Raw genomic sequence first — 27,137 nt, forward strand, 5'->3', positions numbered from 1 at the left:
CCTGTCAGCCACACCACACCCCCCAAAATGTGCTACACGACTATGATTCCAGATGCGACCATCAACCGTCTTGACAGCATTTTTAAACAGCTTAATGATAGTTTTTGGAGAGGTATATTTTGACCAATTTTGACACCCAACAGGAGCTTTGACCTTTACTTTATCTCCAACCTCAAAATTTGTAACTTTCGCATTATTCCTTTTATCAACATAAATCTTCCTTTTGTTTTGCAGAGACACTTCTTTGTCTCTCCATTCCCCAATACCATTATTTTTCAAACCCTTTCCAGCAACCATCCAGCCAGGACACAAACAAGTATTTGGAGACCTTCCCCTGAGCAGTTCAAAAGGAGTCTTCCCCGTTGATGCATGAGGAGTGTACCTGTAGGCTGTTATACGACCCTGCAGTTCTTTTCTCCAATCTAAACAGTTTACCTTTGCTAATTGTATACTCTCCTTTAAAGTCCTGTTAAATCTCTCCAAAGCACCATTCGCCTCTGGATGATATAACGCAATTTTTTTATGTACAATTCCACATTTTACAAAATACTCCTCCATCTGAGCAGAACAGAACTGCGGACCATTGTCAGAAAGAATAGAGTTAGGAAAACTCTCGCGTTTGAACACAGATTCTAAAAAACTGATCACAGAATGAGAAGTGATCTCTCTCACCAAACTCACCTCCACCCATCGTAAATACAAATCCAGCAACACCAACAGGTAAGGAGTCTGATGTTCTCCATGCAATGGTCCCACAATATCGATAGCTAATTCATCCCATGGACTTTTTGGTAAACTTCTACAAACCATAGGTGAACATCTTGGTTTGAGCACCTTATCACTCGCTTGACAAGGTGTACACTCCCTAACAGTACGTTCCACCATCAAATCTAATCCAGGCCACCAGAAATCCTGACGGATGCGCTCTTTGGTTTTAGAAATGCCCATATGCCCTTCATGAGCCATGTTCACGATGACTTCTCTCAAACTCAATGGGGAATCATTCTTGTGCCCCTCATTAGAACACCATCAACAACGGCTAACTCATTCGCAACTAACGACCAAGGTTTAACCAGACTTCGAGACTTATGCTGTTCCAAAAGAGACATCACAGAACACAATTCACTATCCTTTTGCAACTCATCCCTCCATTCATCTTCCTTTACAGCCCCCAGCGTAACATCACAAACTCTTATGCCACACTCAGCATCACATTGATCATTTTCATCCTGAGATTTATCATTCTCTACCACCTCCACCAATCTCGACAGACAGTCTGCCGTTACATTTGCCTTTCCTGGAATGTATTCAAACATGAAGTTATACTCCTGTAAGGAAATGACCCATCTCCTGATCCTCGAGGAAATTGAGTCCAAACCCTTCTTCTCAAATTTCTTTCAGGGGTTTATGATCAGACCTGACTACGAAAGAAGATCCCCACACAAATTTTCTGAACTTGTTTATGGCCCAGAAAATTGCCAACGCTTCCTTCTCTATAACAGAATAACCTATCTCCGCCCCTTTCAAGCATCTTGAAGCAGAAGCTATTAGCACCTCTTGGCCCTTCCTGATCTGAAAGAGAAGAGCACCCAGCCTCTTTATACTCGCATCAGTAATAATGAAAGTGGGATTCCCAGGTGCAAAAGCTTGTAAGGTTGGTGCATTCCTGAGATCATTTTTTACTTGTTTAAACTCTGTACCACACTCTTCCGTCCAAACAAACTCTGCATTCTTACACATCAACTTCCTTAGATTTACTGTCTTATCTGCAAAATTTCGTATAAATTTGTTATAAAATTCTGCCATACCTAAGAATGAAGAAACCTCATCTTTTGTACACGGTTCTTTTAACATTTCGATAGTGTCCACCAAATCCTTTTTAGGACTCACCCCCTGCCGTGAAATATGATGACCCAAATAGTCCAGTTCAGTGACTCCAAATTTACATTTGCTTCGCCTAAGAGATAACCCAGCATCAAGCATCCTTTTAAGCACAGCATGCACCCTCTCATCATGTTCTCTCACGTCTCTCCCACATATTAATACATCATCCTGGTAGCACTTTACGCCTGAAATGCCTTTAAAAAGATCTTCCATAATCCTCTGGAATACTGAGGCCGCAGAAACCAGCCCAAACGGCATACGCAAAAACTTGAAGGCCCCCATTGGCGTAATAAAAGCCGTTAATTCTTGACACTCTTTACTCAACGGAACCTGATGGTATGCTGATGCCATATCCAGAGTGGTAAAATAACCAGCACCATCCAACGATGATACTAATTCCTCAATATTGGGAAGTGGGAACTTGTCAACCACCACTTCTTTATTTAAGGCACGAAGATCCACACATAAACGGATTTCATTATTTGGTTTACGTGCCACAACAATGGGAGCTAACCACTCCGTTGCCTCTACAGGCTGTATAACACCAGTGGACAACAATTTATCTATCTCTTTTTGTACAGCATCTTAGTAAAAGGCGAAAGATTTATTCGGTTTGAAGAGAAACCAGAGTATTTTGTACAGCATCTTGGATACAAATGGGAATGCGTCTAACTTTTGCCACAACTGGTACTGCACCCTGTTTCAACTTAATATGGTGATTGTACCCCTTTAAACACCCCAAGGTGTCACTGAACAATTCACCAAACGCTCTCACAAACTTGTTTTCGTCACCCTCAATAGATTGTACCTGAACAGATGGATGTGCATTAGGATTGAGAATGACACCCAAACGTGCTTGATGACTCCAGCTCAGCAAATTATCGCCCCTCTCAGCAACATAAATCCTAGCATCAGTGAACCTACCATTGTACTCAATGCAGTCATCAAAATAACCTAATAACTTAATTGGCAACCCACCATAACCCGTAGGTTTAATATTAGGTTTGAACAGTTTCTTCCTTCCTTGAAAATTCTTCATAAAAAGATCCTTTGAGAGAAACGTGATGTGAGAGCACGAATCAAATTTCATTTTGACTCTAACATCCCCCACCAAAACCCACTCAGAGGGATGTTCCACCTCACTCTCACTAACTTGAAAACTGACTTCCTTTATTTCTGATCTAGAATCTCTCCTATTCCTCATCCTACAATTTTTTCCAAAATGTCCTCTTTTTCCACAAACATTGCAAGTAACCCTATTAGCAGGACACTCACTTGCATTAGCCATGTGTCCAAATCTTCCACATCTGTAGCAACTTCCCTGAAAAGGTGTTGCAAACCTCCTATTCCCTTGTGTCTTTCCTGCGTTTTTTTCTATTACAACACCTTTCTCACAGACACCCTCATAATTTTTTTCCTTCTCATCTTTTTGTATGACTCGACACTCCACTTCTTGTGCTTTTACACTGACCTTGTCTTCTTTATGTTCTTTACTTAGTTCTCCAACACACTTTAACATATGCTCTACCCTTTTTGCAATACTAACAACCTCATCCAACGGTGGCTCGTCCTTTAGCCAGAGTTCTTCCCTCACTTTATCACTGCAACACCTCAGCACAAACTGATCTCTAATCCTTTCCTCTACCAACGCCCCAAATTTACAACTTGAAGCCAACTTCCGTAAAGCCGTAATATATTCTTCAACACTCTCCTCTTTCCCTTGCTCCCGCAAACCAAAATGGTACCTTTCCATAATAGTACTAATCTTTGGCAAGTAATGTAAATCTAGTTGTCTTGCACATATTTCATATTCATTCAACCCCCTCTGATCAGTTTGCGACAATGGAGGTAGATTTTCCAACACCTCCTGTCCTTCACCCCCTAAACAATGTAACAAAAGTGCCTGCTTCCTTTCACCACTCAAATTCGTACCACACACCCTGGCATAATTCTCAAAAATCTTTTTCCATTTCTTCCACTTAATAACCGGTTCTCCTGGATCTGACAAGAAAAACGATGGCGCTGTAACATTCTGCATACTCACAAGAGGTGTAAAACACTTCTTCCCCACAATATATTCCAAACCCTACTAGTTGCTAAAAGTACTTGAAGTCCATCAGGTGTGTCAGTCACCGTATGTCCCAGCACGATACCGCTATATCAAACACGTTTCTTGAGGTGTGTTTGTCACCGCAGAGATGACCTTTTCAGTTTAATTCATTTTGCAACGCTCAAATACTTGTATTCCACAAGTGCAATAAAGATTCCAAAGAAATGTATATTCCCGTGACCACAAACCAATATAGTGATCCTTATCCAGTCTCCGTCTAAGTTTCAACTTCGAATGGACCGTCGATGATCTTCTTCGATGTCCTCCAACAAATGTGCTGCAAAAAATTTTTTTTTAAAAAAATACAAAAATTCCTTCTTCCTCATCTAAGATGGCCGCCACGAAACATTTGGTCCGTTTTCTTCAGGCAGTTGGGCTTGCTTTCTCTTTGAGCAATCTCGGATCTTTTTGCTCACACCAAATGGCCGCAACCAAACATCCGGTCTATTTTCTTTAGTTAATCTGGCTTGTTCTTCTCCTTTCACCACACTCAAGATGGCCGCCAACAATTCCCACTGCCTTCAGTCCTTTTTCAATTGCTCACTGACCTTCTGACGTCGTGAAGCATACAGAGACCACTTAGATCCTCAGTACATGCTCAAACAGCTTTCCACAAAGCCCCTACAACTGCAATTTCCCACTTTTCTCCGCTAGAACATGCTGCAAGACGCTCGATCCTCATCCAGCACGTCTCTGTAAGTTATCACCGTTTTTCTCTTAAATAATCCAAGCTCTTCCTTCTTTGTTGTTGTTGAGGCTGTCCCTTCCTCTGGGTTCTTTTCTCCGCCCAATCTTCGCCAGTGTAATAACGTGAATCCACACCAGATGAAGTTATGTGGTAGGAGGTATTTATTACAGCCTCAACCAACAGCCAGCATATATCAACTGTCATGCATAGAACCCTGCATGACAGAACCTCAGAGCAAGCTGGTTCCATGCCCTGTGTTCTGGCATGGAGCCATGTTACATCATTACAAAGGGACCCTTCTAAATGAATTGCAGAATGGTGTAGAGTTAGGAAGAAAAGTGTAGTGATCCAAAGAAAGTTCTATTCTTCCTAGATCTCAGGCAGAACACCTAACAAATAACCATAGCAACAGAATTCAGGTTCAGCTCAGGTCTACTTGGTGAGCATTCAGGAAAACAAACACCAGAGGTGGAGGTCTGGTGCCTTGTGAGTCAATGAGTTATTGGTACCTTCTGGCTGTCTGTGTGATCCTGATTTTTCAATGCCCATTTGCTAAGAGGCATAGTTTGAGTCTTGAGTTATGATACACATACATCAATTCAAATTACTCCATGGACAACCCTCTTCAATCCCCAATCCGGACTCATTTGGTCTTGAGCCACGAGTTGGCCAGAGTCTTGTAGAGAGTTTTTTCTGTTTTGTTATATTTATAGGTCTACTCAGAATACACTGGACGGACCTTGTGTTTGAGCTGGGAAAGTATTATGTTTTGTAGTATGCAAGTTCTGACTTAACAAAATGGTTTAAAAAAATCCCAGTTATACCAAAACAACTATGCCGCTGGCCTCAATGGAAATGGAAATAGTCTCATGTAGCCTCTGAGGTGACCACTCCAAAGCTAAATGTACGAACATTTATAGACCTTGGCTTCTGCATCTTGACGCCGCATAGCCCCCTCCCCATCGGAGTCGTCAGATACTGTATTCAATATTTTTATACAAACTCATAAGGGCGCTTTCTCTGAACGAATTCAGTGGCCTTCTACAATACTGAAACACGACTGTCTTGCACTAGATCAAAGTGAACCTGCAACCAGTGACTCCGTTAAGATCTGATGCCCACATCTTCAGATGGGAATCAGATGATCACACGATTCTTCATCTCTTCTGAGCGATTTGCCTGCACCACCTTCGCTTTCACACCTGCACCACTATTCAGTTCTGATTTCAAAGGCCAGTTCCACAGCGACTGATCACCTCCAAGCATCTGTCGCCAATGCCACAACTGGTGGTAGAGCACAGACCAATGCAGTGAACGGAGCCAAGAGAAAGTCCCAAGTATCTTCACTATGCCGGGGCAAACCATGGAGGCTGCAACACGGCGGTCCAACTTGAGGCCCTCGGTGAGCCAAGGAAAGCAGTTTTCTTCAGCAACTAAACTATTTGTTCTAAGGACACCCACCTTGCAAGCCCACCAATCCCGGTCCTCCTTGGCTCATGTCTTCATCGTATCACCTTCATCAACTTTCAAACAAGAGGTTTAAATGACATCTGAACTGTGTTCATATTTTACACAGAAATTCAATATACAAATACTAATTTCAAAACCGCAAATGGTATGATCGATGCTACATTCCAGAACCTCTGCCGAGCCACAAAACATCATTTTGCTCCGTTTCACAGCATTTTTCATTTGGTTTGCATTAAGTCAATGGCAGGAGTCGAATAAATCAGTGCTACCAGATGTTTACTACCGTGTTAGCTTACTTACCTAAAGTAAAACTGGCACCCAGAATTAAACTGCTTGAGTTTAATGACCCAAAAAAGTTCAATGCTCTTTAATATTCCGAAGGCTGAAGCCCTTCTAAACCCACGGGAAAATTCATAAGGTGCTCCCGTGATTGACTGCAGCGGTCTAAACATTCACTAAATCGTACGAGTTTTTTTTCATATTTTATTTACGGTCATTTGTTTACTCTGATTTTTACAACACAGATTCTTAACATGGTAAAACTGGCTTCTAGCTTACAACCCTGCCTATATAATGAAGCGAAGTACCTAGTGTGTTTGCCCAAAAAAATAAAAACAGACACACACACACACGAGCATTAATTCCACATCCTGATTGACAGCATTGATGGCGTTTGGGAGGTCATCAGGCGCGGTGCGTCCATTGGGGCGTGGGGGCGTAGCCCCCCCGCCCACGCACCCACCCGCGCTTAGTTTACTTTCAGAGATGCCGAGGGTGGGGACGGAGAACTCAACTGACAATGCATGTCAGTGAGTCATCATGACGTCGGACCGTGGGCGGTCCGGCGTCATGTTGACTGACATGCATTGCGGCAGCACAGCACAAGTGCGCATGAGTGGGCATGGTGAGCTAGTTTTTAGCCCGTGCCCAGTCATGCGCACTTGTGTTTTCACGGATTTGCGCATGCCCATTAGGAGCCCCTCGGTCTCCTAATGGGCAGGCGGCGGGCGAGGAGTAGGCTGTGCCCTCAGCCAATCCTGGCGCTGCAGCAGCGCCAGGATTGGCTGACAGGCTGAGGGGTTGCCACTGCAGCGCTGACGTGACGACGTCAGCTCCAGTTTGAAGAGGGCAGAGGCGGTCAGGTAAGGTGGGCTGTAGGCGCCAACGGACGGACCCGAGGCGGCGCGGACGTGCTGAGGACCTCAGGTAGGATTTAATTTTTTTTTATTTTAACACCCCCCGCGCGACTTCCCCCACCACGCGCGACTTCCCCCCCCCCCCCCTGCGAGCCGCGACTGGAGGGTAGCCGGGATCGATATTATTAGACGTGCGTAAGTCCGTGTGTTCACTACATGTAGGCTTAGTATTTTATGTTCGGGTGGGTTTCTTCCTGAAGATAGCGCAGTTCTGTAGTGCTACAGATAAGAGTTACGGTACCTTCGGGGACCCTGTCCCTGATCTAGTAGTCAGATACATTTTGAGAAAATTGATCGCAGTTTATTGCTGGCAGTGTTAACCTGCTGTCGGTGCCTGAATTAAGTGCGGCATGAGGCACTATATAGGCTGCAGGTCTCGCCATTCACCTACACATCGTGTTTGTTGCCTGTCTGTACCCAAAGGTCCCCCACCCTAGTGAGTCCCCTACAACGTTAAGGAATACGGTTTCATTGAGCACTTATGGATGCGTGGCTGGTTCGTGGTCTGAACTTTACGCCATCTTGCCCCCTAACTTGTTTTTCCTCCTTGAGGCAACACCCAGCAAGTGCAGGATTGGGTGCGTGGGCCGTCTTGATTATCTCCTAACCCGCTAATCTTACATTTAGGAAAAAAGTGTTTGTTTAATCTATCATAGTTTGTTTATTGCTGTGTAACTCATATTTATTACATTTTTCTGGTGTGTTTATTAACGCTGAAATAAATATGGCTGACTAATGGAAATGTGATGGCCATCCAGTATTTTTCTACAAATTACAAGTTTCTATTCATCCATACATGTGAAAATCGCCTCGCATGCTGCATGTGCTTTTAAGGTGTGCATTGTAAATGACGTTCAGTGTTGCAACTGGAATGTGGAATGTATTAAGAGCACGGCAAAATATTTCAGTGTGCGGTGAAGAACGTCATTAGAGCAGTTCTAATTAACGCAACTTTTATTACACTTTGCATAGTTACAGCTGTTGTACTACTATGGTTCTAATAATCTGCATAAAGGCGCGTGGTGCTGTTGTTCCAGGCATGAAACATCACACTAATATTTTTGCTGTTTGTCAGTTAATGTTTCTATTCTTTTGTGGCACACGGTAGATTACAAGATGTACCTGAAGAACATGTTAATAACAGTGTGGTGAAAATACTAAGCAATAACTGCGGGGCACATATTAGAGTAAGAATTTGGAGACTGGGGTGAGGCACGGAATGGCTGAAATTAAAAAGTACGGTTGTTTTTGGATGGACACCGGCTGACCTGGACTAGAGGGTTTCAGACGTAGGGGATTTTGTGCTCCACCACACATTTTACGCCCCACCACTTTCAAATGTCACCAGCCGCCCCTGGAGGTCATATCTGCAGATGAACACCCAAACTTTTAACATTGTGGAGATGTAAATACCTCTGTGAAATGCAATAAATGTACTCATGTGCATGTTGAAGAGTAAAGGTCTCTCCTCCTGGGAATATGGAAGGAACATCTGCACATGTAAGGGGGAAGAGTAGAAGGTATACACACACGCAAACGTAGATAGGGGAGGGAAGTGAAGCCGGTGAGGATTCAAGTGCCGCCCAAACTGAAACTGTAGGGCTCCGGACACATGAAACACCTCGGTGGGATGAACGGACGCCATAGTTCGCCGGGGCCTTGCTACCTAAACGGGCTTACAACAGAAAGACAGTTCAACTGGAAACTCTGCAGACCCAGTGGAATACTTCCTGCTGGCCTTCTAACCGGTATATAATTACAGTTTCATATAATAAATCCACTGTATGGCCTGCAGGATAATAAAATCCAAATAATATGAAATGCAGAAATCATAACATGTGAAGTCTTAAATTATTACCTTCAAGAAATGTTTATCCTCAAAATGCAATTTAAAGGGTTACCCTCTCGGCTTTAAATTCTCTTCTCTAACCCTTTAAAATCCTCTTACTTTCATGGCGTAATCTCAAAGCTTAACCATCAGGAATGCAATTTTAACGTAACCACACTCCCAACAAAGACTCTACTATTAAGATAATTTGTATAGCAAGCAGCATGCCTGGATTTCACTTACTGTATGGAGCTAGGGATGTCCAAATGAGGCAGTGAATAGTAATCTCTTTGCCATATAAAAACCATGTGAGGGGATTGTGCTCATAAATTTAGCAACCCCACCTGAATAGGTGGGAAAGCGTCGACAAGCAGAGCTTTCCGCATCCACATATCCTTACTCCTGTAAAATAGCTACTTTCCCACTGCCTAATCAATCACACTTGCACACTCACAGCAGCAGAGTGCAACCCGCCAAGGAAGGGGATTGTGGTGAGCCTAGCAGTTTAGTGTGGTGCACTTCAGATACCGAGCCAAGTAGTACATGGGGCGCAGAGCACACAAGTGTGCACGCATACAAGTGTGCACGCATACACATGCATCTATATTAACGCCACAAACCCTCAATATGCAGCATCCGCGAGGGTAGGAACGCAATGCCAGCAGTGGCGCCAGCCGCAAAATTCAAGTGGGGGGCGGGGGCGGCACAGGGGCAGGGAACGAGACGAGGGATTAGGGAAATATATATATTTTTTAACTCACCTTTTTCGACGCTACCGGCCGCCTCGGTGCTCCTCTTCTCTCCTGATGGTGACCCAGCAGTCCCTGGGACACCAGCACAGGCTCCCCACCCAATCCCGGCGCTCCTCTCAATAGCGTTAAAGAAGTGCCAGGATTGGTCTGAGCGGATTGGTTTGCGGCTCAGACAGTGCCTGGGAGTCTGAGCTGTTTCTCCAACCTGGCTGTGCAACACAGCTGGGTTGGAGAAACGTAAGTGCGCATGTCGGTTTGGCCGGCCTGAGACAGCAGGCCAAACCATCATTCGCACTTACAGTGAGCACAGCCAAGCCCCGTCCCACTTTGGCTGACTCTAGAGAGAAACAGGAAAAATAAAATGATAATAAAACCAATTTATTATCATTTTATTTCCCCCAGTTTCCCTCAGCTAGCTCTCATCGAGGTGGGGGTGGGAGGGGGGGGGGGGGGCGAAGAGTGACGCTCCTGCGCCATAGTGGAGGAGCGGCAGCTGACTTCCGGAAGAGAACCTTTCTTACACTGAACTCTGAAAGAAAGGGCAGCTGGCCTCCATGCCCGGTCTCCTCCACTCACTGGCTGAGCCTCAGCCAATGAGAGGCAGGGATCAAGTTTGGACAGTATGCGCATGCAAACTTTTCTGCTTCTGTGTTTCTCCTTCTTCAATGCTGCATGTATCATGCCTCCTGCCTCCTCTAGTCATTTCTGCCCAGTTACAGCCTGTTACTAGACTACAGCTGCAGAGCTTCAGGGAGCCCAGGGTGCAGATCATTCATCCTCCATGGTGCAGAAGGCGGAGAGACATAGTCTACCATAGGGTGATATGCCAGGTTAGGGCCATCGTTAAGTCATGGACTAATGGCAACACTCATTATGGCAAACCCATATCCATTACAAAATGTGAATATCCTGGACAAAGTATTTTTTTATTTATTTATTTTTAATCGGCAAACGTGACTTCTAATGGGCACCCCTGTGGGTATTCCAGACATCCTGTGGCTGTCCCTGGCTTATGGTGTGCATTCCTGGCACGTGTTAATTGTGACACTTAGATACATGAAGTTGAATCTGTTGTGTGATGTGATGTGGATGAGCTCCAGAGGAAGAGCCTTCCACAGCTCTCAAAGCTCTGCCACCAGACCAAGCATGTTTAAAGAGCATAAGTCTCTACCTCAAAAGAGCTCCAGGCGGCAGAGGCCCTGCCAGAACTCAAGGGATCAAAACGAGCCAGAGTACACTAGAATGTTTTACAGAAGTCTTAGGGACAAAGGAACAGAGAACTGAACTCAATCTCTTGCTTCATTGCAGAAGAAACAGAATGGTGCTTTGACTGGCAAGCCTGGCCCCCATATGTTGAAGTCTTTGAAATTTCACTCCCATCTTTCAGACCCAGTAATTCATTAAAAGATACCATGAGGGTGTGGCCAAGATGGCGACCTGAGCGGACGCAGGTCTCCGGGGCTCCTCGTACCGAACACATCGCCGGACCAATTCTGAGCACATAGTCCCCGATTGGGTCTCAGATTTGGACAGAGGACAGGGCAGTGCCGAGGAGCCTGCCCGGAAGGCACTCTTGAGGAGCGGGGCGCTCCCGACCGACCTTGCGGCTACTTGCAGTTCGGGGCTGTGAAATGGCGCCCGGGCCGCTCGGGCACGGAGGAGTACCCCGCAAGGCTAAAACAGCGGGAGGACTTGGCGGTGCCTGCGCTTCGTTCGTCGCTGTCCCCTGGTCTCGCCACGCTGCAGAGGAGTTGCGGCGGCAGTGTGGAGACTGGGCTGGGGGCCCGGGCGGAGCACCGGCAACACTGCGGGATGAACCATTCCCCGACTGGAGCACGAAAATCGACGCCGAGGCTTCTGGGCCCACGGGGCAGTGCTCGGGGGACTACCTCCCCGGCGCTGCTTTGAAGGGCTCGGCGGCAGTTCCCCGAAGATCCCCAATAGCTGTGGCAATGTGGAGGTGCTCCAGTCCCCCGTCTGCAGCGGGGGGGGGGTGCGGGAACAAGAGGCAGCGAGACGGCGGAACGCGACCCCCTGCAGAACGCACTGAGGTACCAGAGCGGGAAGTGGATTTGCCGACCCGGGGCAGTATTAAGCACCCAGCGTTCTAGGGCGCCCAGGAAGCAGAGGGAAGGAGGCCCATTACACAAAACCTAGAGGCATAGTGGCGGGGCCACTGAGGGCACGGCGTCAGAGAGCAGCCCAGGACCTTCACCTGCCCCTGCATACGCACTTGGCGCCGGACACATATGGGCCCGACAGGCGCTGCTGAGAGTAGAAGTGCAGCACCAGACCCGACATTACCTGCAGGGCAGCGCGCACGGTGGGCCCCACACTTGATGTTTATCAGAGGGCAAGCAAGGCCTGGCGACGGCAGACAGTAGCCCTTGTGGGTAGGCCTGGATATCAGCACATCTGCGGCCTGAGCCCGAAACACATACAGGGCCTTGCACTACACCAACCGGGGGGGGGGGGGGGCGGGATCGGTGGCTGAAGCCATACATTCACTCGTGCCCAACTATGCAGCGTTCGAAGCAGCGAGTAGGACAAATCTGCGCCCCCACACTAGCACGTCAGCCCCTGGCGATCTGGTCACAAGGTGGGGGCCCGAACGGCCAAAGCAAATAGGGGTCGGAGAGCTCCAGCGGACAACGCCACACTATGGCCAGCACGAGAAAGAAAGGAGAACGTACGCTCACGGACATGCTCCTGAAGGGCCCCCCAAAGGGAGGCAGAGGGCCTCCCTCCCCAACAACACCAACACAGCAACTGGAACCGGGGGACCGGGAGATGCCTATCACCAGATCTTTCTTGGAAACTCTATTGAACTCCTTGCATGAGGATTTCCACACGCTCAAACAAGAGGTGGCAGGGGAGGTGAGGGAGATACACAGCGATGTGGACGGCCTAGGCGAGCGCGTGGCGTCCCTCGAAGACTCAAACCAAACCAGAAGTGAGGAAGTCGAACATCTCCAACAAGAAATTCTCCGCCTTAGAGATCAACAAACGGACTTACAGGCACACGCGGAGGACTTGGAAAACAGGTCCAGACGCAATAACATCCGGGTCAGGGGAGTTCCATCCAAAGCAGGAGTGGAAATCACCCAGTATTTACAGGGCCTTTTCCGGGAGATATTAGGGGAACCCACAGACTTTGCAATTCGTATTGATCGGGCACACAGAGTTGATCTAGCGAGGCGCACACCTGCTCCCCCCCCCCGGATATTCTGGCCTTCCTACCGGACTTTCCGCTGAAAGAGAGGATCCTTCGAGAGGCGCGTCTGAAGCAACCTCTTCAATACTAAGGGCACTCGGTAGCGCTGTTCCAAGATTTGTCAACCATCACGCTCCAAAAAAGGAAAACGTTCAGGGAAGTCACGACGTTCCTGAGAGACAAGGGGATACCATACTCCTGGGGTCACCCTTTCCACCTGATTTTCAAATGGAACGGAGCATTGCAACAACTGAGATCCCTTCAGGAAACCTGTGCTCTGCGGGGGCTCGAACACAACGAGATAAATACCTCTCCAGATCGCTCCCAGAAACCTACGAATGGAGGGTGGCAAAGAGTTAGCCGCAGACGCTCACCCATCGCGGAAATGAAACCAGACCAAGCCACCAGGTCGCGGGAACGGGCCTTGGCCCTCACTGCGGTGTCAAGGGATATGTCGCCTACTGAATGATCTGTTAGTGAGAATGGGACTTAATGGCATTATTACAAAGCTGGTCTGGGGGGGGGGGGGGGCTCGCTGAGGCTACACGCTCAACCAGTTGACTTCACCGCAGGCCTGTGACACGGGTATACAGGCTTGGGACTATGGTAACTTGTTGGGATTGTTTTGTTGGGGTTAGGGTCGCAAGAGGAGGGGTCTGGTTCAAGGGTTCAGTAAATGTTGGGGTTGGGGCCGGGAGACAAGGGGGGGACCAGGGGGTACTTGGGGCAAAGGAAGGGGGAGGGATCCAGTGTGCCGAGGGGGAACAGGGCTCGAGTAAGACACCAGGCGGGGTCGTCCCCCTAAAACCAAGTTGTCTCCTACTCGACATACAAAATGACAGGGGCCACCCGAAAAGTCCTCACCCTAAACGTGAAAGGGCTTAATAATCCCATTAAAAGACGTGCCGTCCTATCTTATCTAGAGAACTCTGGTGCATCCATATGACTGCTACAGGAAACGCACCTCCTAACCAAAGACTGGCACCGGATGAGATCTCAGGCCTTCCCTCAACAATTCTACTCCTCTACCACTGACAAGAAAGCGGGGGTGGCAATTCTGTTTGCTAAGCACTTTCACGGGCAGGTGGGAGACAGAGTGGGGGAGATCAAGGGCAGGCTCTTACCTTACAATACCTGGGTGGCAACATGTCCTTGATGGTGGGGTCCCTGTATGTCCCCAACTCTGGTCAAGAACCTTTTCTTAAAGGCGCCCTCTCAGAGATCTTACTTTCCCAAGAACGATACTTACTCATCGGTGGGGACCTTAATCTGGTCACGGACAGGGAGGCGGATAGATCAGGCCATCGCTTGGGTAACACTGGATCGCTTTCGGCCGATGGAAAGGATTGGATGTATCAAAGGGGGCTGATGGACTTGTGGCGGGACACGCACCCTCGGAACATACACTACACATTCTATTCCCACGTGCACCATACATATGCCAGGCTAGACCATCTTATAGGCTCCTTGCAGCTCCGTGCGATCGTGGAGGATGCAGATATTACCCCAGCCGCTATCTCGGATCACAACGCCGTGGTGGCAACCATAAGGGTCCCACGCACCAAGGCGACAGGGCGCAGGTGGAGACTTCGAGAGGCCATACTACAACGTAAGGAGATAGTCCAACAACTACACAAAAGCATCACTGACGACCTAACACTCAATGACCGGCCAGGTACACCCGTGACCGCCATTTGGGGAGCCTTAAAGGCTGTAGTGAGGGGAGAACTGATAGCCATCTCAGCGGCGGAAGTCTGACCTCTTCCTCCGTCCGTCTTTCTCTCTCCCGATTTCCCTCCTCCTGCTTGTCTGATGCCCTTAATTGTATTCTGCCTTTGCTCGTTTCATTTTTCGTAAGCTTTTCTGCCTTTAGCCTGCCTGTTTTTTCTCTCAGTCTCTGTTCTTCAGTGCTGTTGGTCTTTTTTCAGTGCCCTTCTCCCCCCGCCCACCCCCCGCTCTCCTTTCCCGCCGCTGCCTCCCCTGCGGCCCCGCCCCCATCCTCTCCCATTCGCCACCCGCCTCCCAGCTGCTGCTCCTCCCTCCCTCCACCCTTCTTAATGCAGGCCGCTGTGCGGCCGCACCGCAGGCGCGCCGGAGGCGCACCAGAGGCAAGCCCGTCTGCGCCCGTCCGCGCCTGGACCGCGCCCAGCGCCAGGACCACTGGCCCACGACGATGCCAGCCCACACGACGGACTTACGACAACGCCACCCTCAACGCACTCAAACCCGGCCGGAACCCCGCCTGCTACCGAGCCACCCCGAAATGCACCCACGGACCCTTCACCTGCCAAACCTGCAATTTCACCTGCCTCCGGACCTGCACCGCACCTGAAAGGCCAGGCACCAGCAACAACTACCTCAAGTGCATCCTGCTCAACACCCGCTCCGTCCACAGACACGCCGTCGAACTCTGGAACCTGCTCGACACAACTTCACCAGACGTTGCCTTCCTCACAGAAACCTGGATGAACGCCTCCTCAGCCCCTGACATCGCCATAGCCATCCCGGACGGATACAAGATCACCCGGAGGGATCGCGCCAACCAGACCGGAGGAGGCATCGCCATCATCCACAGGGACACCATCCGCATCACGACCAACTCCGACGACACCCTCACCGCCGCCGAGCACCTTCACTTTCAGATACACACCAATCCCAAGACCACCCTCAGAGGCACTCTCATCTACAGACCCCCGGGACCACGCACACAATTCAGCGAAGCCATCGCAGACTTAATCAGCCCGCACGCCCTCACCTCCTCTGACTACATCCTCCTAGGGGACCTCAACTTCCACTTGGAGAACAACAATGACAGCAACACCACCACCCTGCTGGACAACCTCGCCAACCTCGGACTCAAGCAACTGGTGAACACCCCCACCCACTACGCCGGCCACACGCTTGACCCGGTCTTCTCCTCCAGCAAGCACATCTCCTTCAGCCACTCCACCGAACTTCATTGGACTGATCACAGCTGCGTCCACTTCAACTTCAGGAGAACCACGACCCACCACCACCCGCAACAGGCTCCCCGCAGGAGCTGGAACAAGATCACCGCCGACCAACTCACCACCTCCCTCAGCCAGAACTCTCCCGCTAGCGCAACGGACCCCAACGAAGCAGCCCACAACTTCACACAGTGGCTCACCAACTGCGCCGACGACCTCGCACCTCTGAAGAACCCAACCAGCAGACCCGGCAGCAAGAAAGCCTCGTGGTTCACCAACGAACTCAAAACATCCAAGAAAAACTGCCGCATCCTCGAAAAAGCCTGGCGCCACGACCAGACTACAGAAAACATGACAGCCCTCAAGAACGCCACCCGCATACACCACCAGCTGATCCGCACCACCAAAAGAACAACATTCAAAGAACGACTGGACAACAACACCCACAACAGCAAGGAACTCTTCAGCATCGTCAAAGAGCTCTCCAACCCCAGTGCCGGAAACAACATCACACCCTCGCAAGACCTCTGCGACTCACTCGCCTCATTCTTCCACCGCAAGATCGCTGACATACACAACAGCTTCGGCGCACAGACCATGCACCCAACCACCGAACCAACGCCCCCCACCACCACCCTCTGCAACTGGACCCCGGTCAGCACCGAAAACACCACCCGCACGATGAACACCATCCACTCCGGATCCCCTGCCGACCCTGCCCCCACCATGTCTTCAACAAGGCCGACTCCATCATCGCACCCCAACTCCGAGACATCGTCAACATCTCCTTCACCACCGCCACCTTCCCAGAGAGCTGGAAGCATGCAGAGCTCAGCGCCCTCCTGAAGAAACCGACAGCGGACCCCACCGACCTCAAGAACTTCCCCCATCTCGCTCCTCCCTTTTCCTGCCAAAGTCATCGAGAAGACCGTCAACAAACAGCTCGCTGCCTACCTCGAGACGAACGGATCCCTCGACCCCTCACAGTCCGGTTTCCGAGCCAACCACAGCACCGAGACCGCCCTCATCTCAGCCACCGACAACATCAAATCCCTGCTCGACAACGGGGAAACAGCTGCCCTCATCCTCCTGGACCTCTCTGCAGCGTTCAACACAGTTTGCCACCGCACACTAATACAGCGCCTCAGCAACACCGGAATCCAAGAGAAGGCACTGGAGTGGATCATCTCGTTCCTCGCCAGAAGAACCCAGAGAGTCCGCCTCCCCCCGTTCCGCAGCCACCGAAGTCATCTGCGGCGTACCTCAAGGATCCTCGCTCAGCCCCACCCTCTTCAACGTCTACATGAGCCCCCTCGCGGCCATCGCACGCCAACACAACCTTAACATCATTTCCTACGCCGATGACACCCAGCTGATCCTCTCCCTCACCAACAACCCCGCCACCGCCAGAGCCAGCCTACACGAAGGAATGAAAGACGTCGCCGAGTGGATGGAGAAAAGCCGCCTGAAATTTAACTCCGACAAGACGGAAGTCCTCATCCTGGGATCATCCCCCTCCGCCTGGGACGACTCCTGGTGGCCCCCTGCCCTGGGCACCACCCCCAAGCCAACGGACCGCGCACAAAACCTGGGCTTCATCCTGGACTCCTCCCTCTCGATGACCAAACAAGTCAACGCCGTCTCGTCATCCTGTTTCAACACCCTGCGCATGCTCCGAAAGATCTTTCGATGGATCCCCACCGAAACCAGGAAGACGGTCACCCAGGCACTCGTCACCAGCCGACTGGACTACAGGAACACCCTCTACGCGGGATCCACAGCCAAACTACAGAAAAGACTCCAGCGCATACAAAACGCTGCCACACGACTCGTCCTGAACATCCCCCGCCACAACCACATCTCCGCCCACCTGAGAGACCTGCACTGGCTCCCCGTCAGCAAGAGGATCACGTTCAGACTCCTCACCCACGCACACAAGGCTCTCCATGACCTGGGCCCCAAGTACCTCAACAACCGCCTCACTTTCTGCACGCCCACCCGCCAGCTGCGATCGGCCAGCCTCGCCCTCGCCACCGTTCCACGCATTCGCAGAGCCACCGCCGGAGGAAGATCCTTCTCCTACCTGGCGGCCAAGACATGGAACTTCCTCCCCATCCACCTACGGCTGACCCAGGACCATCTCTCCTTCAGGAAGCAACTCAAGACCTGGCTTTTCGAGCAGTAACGGACCCCTCCCCCCCAGCGCCTTGAGACCCTAGCGGGTGAGTAGCGCGCTTTATAGATTGTTTGATTGATTGATTGATTGATTGAATGAGCGTAAAGACAAACAGGACTCTCTAACCGCCAAGGTGACTGAACTTGAGAGGATACATAGCCGCGCAGGGGCCCCTAGGATTTGGAAACAGCTGAAGATTGCTAGGGCACAGTTGGCGGGACAGGATATAGATCGCGCCGAATATGCAGCACTAAAACTCCGCCATACATATTACGTGGGAGGCGATAAAACAGGACGACTTCTCGCAAGCGTGCTCAGAGCCAAAGTCCAACGGTCCAAAATCACAAGCCTGTATAATGCCCGGGGCGAGAAGCTAGGCGATATCGAGCAAATCGCGGAGGCTTTTAGAGAATATTATGCATCCTTATACAGCGCAGATCCTTTTCTTGACGAAAATGGAGAGGCCTACCTGAGCGGTGCGGCCATAACTGCTCTCTGGTTTTTACAAAGCTTTCTGCCCGGTAATAGCACCACTTCTGACTAGACTGTTCAACTCCTGCCAGGGGCCTGGATCGATCCAAACGGACATTTTAGAGGCCGATATCATTGTACTACCTAAACCGGGTAAGGACGCTTCTCATTGCGCTGCCTATAGACCAATCTCCCTACTCAACCTCGATCTCAAAATCTTCACAGGGGTGCTGGCTTCCAGGCTAGGACCCCGACTCCCGGGCATTATAGAGCCAGACCAATCCGGATTCATCCCCGGCAGACAATGCAGTGATAACACTAAACGCATCCTTCACTTAATAGACAAAACCCACTATGTGCAGTCAGACTCCATGCTCCTATCTATAGACGCCGAGAAGGCGTTTGACAGAGTGGACTGGGTTTTTTTGGAGAAGACCTTGGTACACTTTGGCATTGGGGAACGTTTCAGAGCATGGATTGCCAGCTGCTATGATAAACCGCGAGCAAGGATCCGTGTCAACGGCCTGGGCACACAACCCTTTGACATTCGGCGAGGCACAAGACAGGGGTGTCCGCTTTCACCCTTCCTCTTTGCGCTTTATGTAGAACCACTAGCGCAGAGAATTCGGGACAACCCAAACATCCTTGGCACTACCTACTGCGCTAGACAACCCCATGCAGTCAGTGCCTGCCTTTCTGGAGGTGGTAGAGGCCTTTGTGAGGGTGTCGGCCTCAAAATGAAAAGGGGGAAATCAATGCTCCTACCACTCGGCAGCAATTCACACACCGATCCTGTAGTGCCTCTGGTTTACGGGGGCCTGCAGGTCCAGACGGGGGGGCCTGCAGGTCCAGACGGAGCTCCCATACCTAGGGATCGTCCTCACCCCCTCCACAGAGCAAACAGTCACCCAGAACTACACCAACATCACCTCCCAGATTCAGGGGGACCAGAGGAGTTGGCAGAAACAGCCTTTATCATTGCTGGGGCGCATCGCCGCGGTAAAAATGTCCGCACTCCCCAAACTATTATATATTTTTCAGACCATTCCGGTGATTCCCCCCAAGGGCACCATTAAGAGACTGCAAGACGCGTTGCAGCACTTTATATGGGCCGGGAAAAAGCCTAGGATGCGAAGAAGCTTGTCCTATCAGGCACCAGATTAGGGGGGCCTGGGGATCCCCAACTTACAACAATATTTCCAAGCGACACAATTGAGATATTTAGTGGAGTGGTACAGGTCCGAGTCAGAGAAGAGATGGCTCTTCCAAGACAGGGCGATGGCGCAAACCTCGCTTTGGAAGATACCTTTCTTAAAACGTGCTGATAGACCTACATACCTTCAGAAATCCCCCATAACGCGCACGGTGCTACGTGTGTGGGACTCAGTGGCCTCTAAAAGGGGACTCACTACTTTTCCATCACCACTTACGCCACTGTTCGATAACCTCGACTTTACCCCAGGGATGGACGCAAGCGCGTTCGGGCAATGGCAGAGGTCATAATGCAGATCCGCGGGTCATCCTTTCGATCTTGAGGGGTTCATACAGTTCACCGAACTAACAGTTCTACAGCATCACCGCCCCACAACGGTTTTAATACTTTCAAGTCCGACATTGGCTAACACATCCTAAAATACGCCCCCTAGTCGGTAGGATGATGACGACATTTGAAAAATGGCTAGTTACTAAAGAGTCAGACCGCAAACTTATCACAGACTTCTACAAGATGACCTCCCCGCCCCCAGATGAACACCAATCAGCAGGCCAGCGGCGCTGGGAGAAGGAGCTGGGGAGAACCCTCATCAACAAGGAATGGCCGACCATATATTACAGGGCCCACCACACAGCCAGGAATACAGCCAGAAGGGAATCTGCGGTGAAACTTGTGACATACTGGTACTTGACTCCGGTACAGTTACATAAAGGAAACCCGAACCGCAGTCCGGCCTGCTGGAGAGTGTGTGACGAAGAAGGCACACTAACGCATCTCCTTTGGGATTGCAGAGGTCGCAGCCTACTGGACAACAGTCCTTAACGACATTGACAGCCATTTCAACACCGAAATTCCCCGATTTCCTGCCTACACACTTCTGGGGTTTCCTAACGCACTTACATTTCCACTGAAATCAGTCAGAGGGTGACAAATGGGTCTGGTCATGAGCGCGGCTGTTCAGCACATCTTATCCCTCTGGGGTACACGTACTCGGCCCACTCACACAGGCTGGCTACATAGATTATGGTACACGCTGGGTATGGAACGCATCCAAGCCACTCTTGCGCAATCTACCGCACCCTTTCATAAGGTTTGGCATCCTATTTTGTCACTCCTATCTATGGAATTCAACGAAATAACCTGCCCAAAGTATCTCCGCCTTTTGCGACTTACTGATGCACAGCCCCCTGTGGCCACTTCTGAAACATAGCTGCTCTCACGTGTAAGAACACATGGAGGTAAAGGCTTGGCACACTGGTTGGGGTAGGGGGAGTTTCATGGGAGGGCGGTGGGTTTTGCTCTTGTTGGGGGTTACCGGGACGGGCATGAGACTGGAAGCAGGAGCTACGATCCAGACAACACCCAAGGACACCCGCTATATGAACAAACATCTGTGGAACTGCGTTATCAAGCAGGGGGCGAGCGGGTACCAAGTATTCATTGTATTTCTTGGGGCTTTTATGGAATATGTATTGTGCTTGCCTGAAGCTAAAATCAATAAAACAAAGTTAAATAAAAAAAAGATACCATGATGACCAGCTCCATACTAATTCCCGCGCAGTATTCTGCTCGGCAGCAGTCCAGAAGCCCCAGAGAAGCCAGGAAGGTGGTGATCCTCGTAGCAAGCTGCTTTTCGGTGTTCTTTGTCAGGGACAGGAGTGAGGCACCAGGGTGAAAGTTTACGGTCTGTGGAATCAACACCAGGATTTTTGATCAGTGAGTGATCACGTTTTTACATTCCTCAAGAATAATGTCTAGATAGTTGGGAGTATGTAATAAATCTAGAAATCTTCCAATAGATGGCAGGCCCAGACCCTTGCAAAACCTAAACAAGGTGTGGGTCACCTGGAGAGCAAGATTCAAGTCTACAGTGCTTGACTCTACAGCTTTTCTCAGGGCGGGAAGAGAGAAAACGATGTCGGGGTTCTGCTGAGCAGCAAAATAATGATCAGAGAAAGATACCACAGAAATCAAGTTTAATTTCCTCAAAGATGGTAGAACCTTTGGTAGAAAAATAACCTGCCAAGCTTCAAAAAGTGGAATGAGACCGTGTAATGCTCAGCTGGAGATGGAGCCATCTTGAAGCAGAGGACAAGGATCACCTGAGGAAGAGTTCTAGGTCGCGACAGGACAATCCACTTAGTCACAGTTTTTGATGGTGACAGCTGCATGGTTCGCGTCAGGCTCACTTTCTTGGTGGCAGCACAAACGACCTAGAGCACAATTCTTGGTTGTTGTGGTACAATCCACCCTGGGCACAGTTCTTGTGCACATCAGCTACAACCTCGGTCTGCGATTCCTGCCTGGAACAACTAGCACAGAGAGACTGGGTCCATGCTACTGAGGGCACATAATCGCTCACCACAGTCGTCCTTCCAGGGATCCACACACCACCAGGGTGGAGCTGCTTCTGGCACTCTCTGACAGTTGCATCTTGTGCAGGGATGGCAGATTCCTTCCTTCTCTCAGCATCCAGGCACTTCAGGTCAGAGGAACAGCTTCTTACAGCAAGGCAAGTCTTCAGGTGATGTCCCTTCACTTGTAGGATGCTGGCTGTCAGGCAGTCACTGTCTCTGGTTCCCCAGCAGTCCTTTGAGTACTCTGTGGAGCACTCCTTTACTTGGTCAAAGAGAACCTGGAACCGGAACAACAAGTGGGTCAGTGGCTCCCACCTCTATACTGTGAAAGCAGACAGGGATGTGGATTCTCTGTCTGCACTTTCAGGTATGGCTGGGGTTGTTCTTCTTTCAAGGGTACTTTCCAGGGTTTTCTCCAAACACAGCCTTTGTGTAAAGTGATGTTCCTCAGAGCAGCGTAGTCTCTAGCCTGGAGCACCCACCACAGAGCCACAAAAAAGATGTAAAGTTTCTGCACCTGGATTATCAACAGCCACACTGAACAGTGATCAGGGAAGAGACAAAATAGTGGTCTCACCAACAGGGGCACAATTAACCTTAAAAACAGAGACTGCAGCCCCACCCTTCTCCCCCTCTATCTTCCAAATGGCAGTGCTACTACAAGACTAATAAGCAGTCCCTCTCAGCAAAACGTCTAATTGGACTTCCAAAGGAGGCTTGTCTCCATTTTCCCCACTTCAGTGTCGAGTCCTCCTCCCTCTAGCTTCAGGAATGGCAGAAATACACTGTCTGGGAATACAACTTTGCCTCCCTCTGTAAAGGAACATATTAGTGACTTCCAAAATGGCACCCACAGGCCTCCATTACTCTGGCTCAATCATTCATACAATGAACATACACAAATGTGCATAACATGCACTTAGATCATAGCGCCAGCCTTCCAAGTTAGCGCACAGCAGCTGAACTACATGAGGGGGACCAGTAGGCCTCCACTCCAGTGACAAAGATAACAAGCATTTGCAATGCAATAGGTCTCGCATTTACGAGAGTTTGAGCTATTGGCATTGTAAATTACATTGCCTTTTATTATTATTATTATTTTTTTTTTAAACAGACAAATAAAGGGCATTGTCATTTACAATGTCAATAGCTTGAACTCTCGCAAATGAAAGACCTATTACATTGCAAACACGTCAGCAGGCAGGACAAAGCTCTTTGAGAAAATAGTGCTCGGAGGCTGTAATCAAAGCCTACCAAGCAACAACTCACGTAACAGGGAATGTCCTAAGGGAAGATACAAAATGGGAAAAGGTAGTATTAGGAAGGAAAAAACTGGGAGGAGAGTGGGTGGAGCTTCACATCCAAACCTTAATACAGCATGCCTTGCAGAGCAGCGTATGCGCTGCCCAGGCTCTACCTAAAAAGGTCTAGACACAGTTATCAATTCACAAACATGGTATGCAGCCACCACTGTTCTGTCCCTGTCATGGGTTTATCATGTAGGAGTCCACAATCTGTAAATGAAAGCACGGTCTGTGCACCCCTCTAAGTCACAGGAGAGGTCCAAGACCTTATGGATGTGAAGGGACAGATAGGCCTATGCGTACATACTAGCTTAGTGTGAAGCTAGAGCCAAAATCAAAAATTGATACCAGATACATGCATGCGGGCACTCCGAACACTACTGTACAACATTTAGGGAACATTCCCATCCCAAGACAAGGCCTCCAACTCGAGCCACAGCAGATAATCTGTATAAGGACGGCAAAAGCACCATTGAATTATGTAATGGGAAGTAGACTACGTAATTCACCAAAAAGGCAAAGTTCATACATGTATATAAATTCTATAAAACTTGAACCCAAATCTAGAGCTACGGAGCTTGATATAGTACATATAATCAGAAATAAATTAAGGTCATATACTTATTCTTTACAAGCATTCATTTTGAAATCTTGTGTATTGTTGTGAACATCCATAATCTAATTCTTTATAACCAAACAAACAATATTTGTACTTATTTTACTTTTTTTTTTTTTTTAAACTAAAAAAGCCACTACTCAAGTTTGCCAGTTGGCACAGATTTCTTACGCAACATTAAATCCCATTTGCACTATTATAGAAACATCAAAGTGTCAAGAGCCACAAGAAAGAACACTGTGGTTAGCCTGAGGAAAAAGTCTAATTATCCACAGAGTGCGTGGGAGGTAATCTGCCACAGTATTGTTTTTCTAGCTAAAGATGCAGGTGCACTGAGCCCACCCAAGGCTTTGCTCAAGATATATGTTTTGCTTAGAATCAAAGATCTGAAACGGCATGCATCTAGTTTTTGAGAAACAAAACCTGGCACTACCCCACCCAGTACTGGAAGGCTGATTCCCACCTAGAGCCTTTAAGACACCCCATATGAGATGAGGGACTTTCATACCAGCTCTTTTTTTAAGGTCTAGCCTAGGCAGCGCTTGCCCTATCTCTTTGAGACATGCTATATTCAGGATATGGGTATAAAGCTCCACCTACTTTCCGCCCATCTTTTTATTTGGCTCCTGTCCCTGTCCTTTGTAAATGGTGTCTTTTCATCGGCCATTAGGCTTAGCTGTCCCTCCTTAGTACTGCCTTGTCTCTTGTACCTTGCCGTGAGGACACCCCCTGTTAAATGTGCTGTTACACCCTAGGTTTTAAACTCAGCCTCAAGGCACTATTTTCTTAAAGGCCTTGAGACAGGACACTCACTTGGTCCTAAACTATGTTGGCAGTGGTTACTTTACTCACTAGCACATCTCACATTTATATTAGACCTTCTATAAATTTCTCTTCATCAGCTCCACAAAGAGTACAACCTAATCCGCAAATAATATAATAATTATTCTGTGACATTTCAAAGCTACTAATTGTATATATGGACATAGCTATTTAAATATACTTGTGGTACTTTCTTGCATGCAATGCATCATGGGCAGGGTGGATTTACCATATCTTCTGCAGGGTGCAGTACCACATTTGACCAAAGTTTATGATGCTCACTAGGGACCTCTAGGAGCAGCTTGTGGTACTGCACCTAGACATGTAGTGCTGGTGCCTTGCTTACTAGGGTCCTCTAGGAGCAGCTTGCGGTACTGCACCTAGACATGAAGTGCTGGTGCCTTACTCACTAGGGACCTCTAGGAGCAGCTTGTGGTACTGCACCTAGACATGTAGTGCTGGTGCCTTGCTTACTAGGGACCTCTAGGAGCAGCTTGCGGTACTGCACCTAGACATGAAGTGCTGGTGCCTTGCTCACTAGGGACCACTAGAAGCAGCTTGCGGTACTGCACCTAGACATGCAGTGCTGGTGCCTTGCTCACTAGAGACCTCTAGGAGCAGTTTGCGGTACTGCAACTAGACAAGCAGTGCTGGTGCCTTGCTCACTAGGGAACTCTAGGAGCAGCTTGCGGTACTGCATGTACATTTCCCTTAATCAGCTCAACAGAGTACAACCTAATCTGGAATTAATATAATAATTCTTTTGTCATATTTCAAAGCTACTAATTGTATATATGGACATAGCTATTTGAATGTATTTGTGGTACTGTCTTGCATGCAATGCATTATGGTTAGGGTGGATTTACCATATCTTTTGCAGGGGAAGTACCATGTGTGACCAAAAGTTTATGATGCTCAATAGGGACCTCTAGGAGCAGCTTGGGGTACTGCACCTAGACAGGCAGTGCTGGTGACTTGCTCACTAGAGACCTCTAGGAACAGCTTGCGGTACTGCACCTAGACATGAAGTGCTGGTGCCTTACTCACTAGGGACCTCTAGGAGCAGCTTGTGGTACTGCACCTAGACATGTAGTGCTGGTTCCTTGCTCACAAGGGACCTCTAGGAGCAGCTTGCGGTACTGCGCTGAGACATACAATGGTGGTTCCTGGCTCACGACACAAGCATTTGCAATGCACTAGGTCTTGCATTACTGAAAGTACAAGCTATTGGTGTTGCATTATTATTTGCAACGCCAATACCTCAAACTATCAGTAACGCGAGACCTATTGCAAATGCTGGTTTTTGGCTTGGGGGGGCGAACTCGACCGGAAGGTATCAGAGCGCTTCACATGAGCACCAGTTGCGTCACAGACTGACACATTCATTTTTGGTAGGCACAGGGAAATTAAGGGATTGCCCATAATCACAGGATGTTGAGCGTCTCTGCCAAAACTCGAATCCGGTTCCCTAGATTTCAGGTCGACCACTCTGCCGTTAGGCCACATCCTCTCATCTACTTCAAAGCTTTCTCGAAGTTGTAGCAGAATGTTTCTAGCTATGGTACCATAAATGCCTGCTCAGAGTGGCTCCATGGAGCACCTACCAGCATGATATGCTTACAACCGTACGTCAACCTTGAAATTATTTTTGTAGCCGCCCATTGAGCCACAAAAGTATATTTCAATGGGCCTGACCTGACAGGAACTATGAAGGGCGCGGATCATACCACCACCTACTGGTCATACTGTCTCACCAGTGTGTTATAAAATGTTAATTTGCTAAATTGATTTTTGTAGCACGATTTTAAAAAGCACAGTATTTGGCAAACAATATAAGTAACATATAAGGATATGGTAATTTTCATTGTATAGGGATTACCCTCATATCAGCTTGCAAGCGCCAATAAGCCGCAAAGCCAGCATTTACACATAAATAACATACGATGCATTTCTTTTGTACGGGATCAAAAGTGCGCCAGATTTACAACCTCGGCTACAGGTTTCTGGTTTCTTGAAGTTCAAGTAGGCCCTAATGTGGGCTTCCCAACACGTCTCTCACCGCTACTGTCCAATGAACCCGCCACTGGC

The 27,137-nt window shown here is 48.9% G+C and overlaps 1 protein-coding gene across 11 annotated transcripts in view; it reads right to left on the reverse strand.

The window, feature by feature from the left end:
• The window catches only part of LIMCH1 (LIM and calponin homology domains 1), an 860,130-nt gene that overhangs the window by 715,766 nt on the left and 117,227 nt on the right, over window positions 1–27,137 (reverse strand). The window lies entirely within an intron of this gene.

This window comes from Triturus cristatus, chromosome 2_2 (assembly GCF_964204655.1).
Source record: "Triturus cristatus chromosome 2_2, aTriCri1.1, whole genome shotgun sequence".
NCBI lineage: Eukaryota > Metazoa > Chordata > Amphibia > Caudata > Salamandridae > Triturus > Triturus cristatus.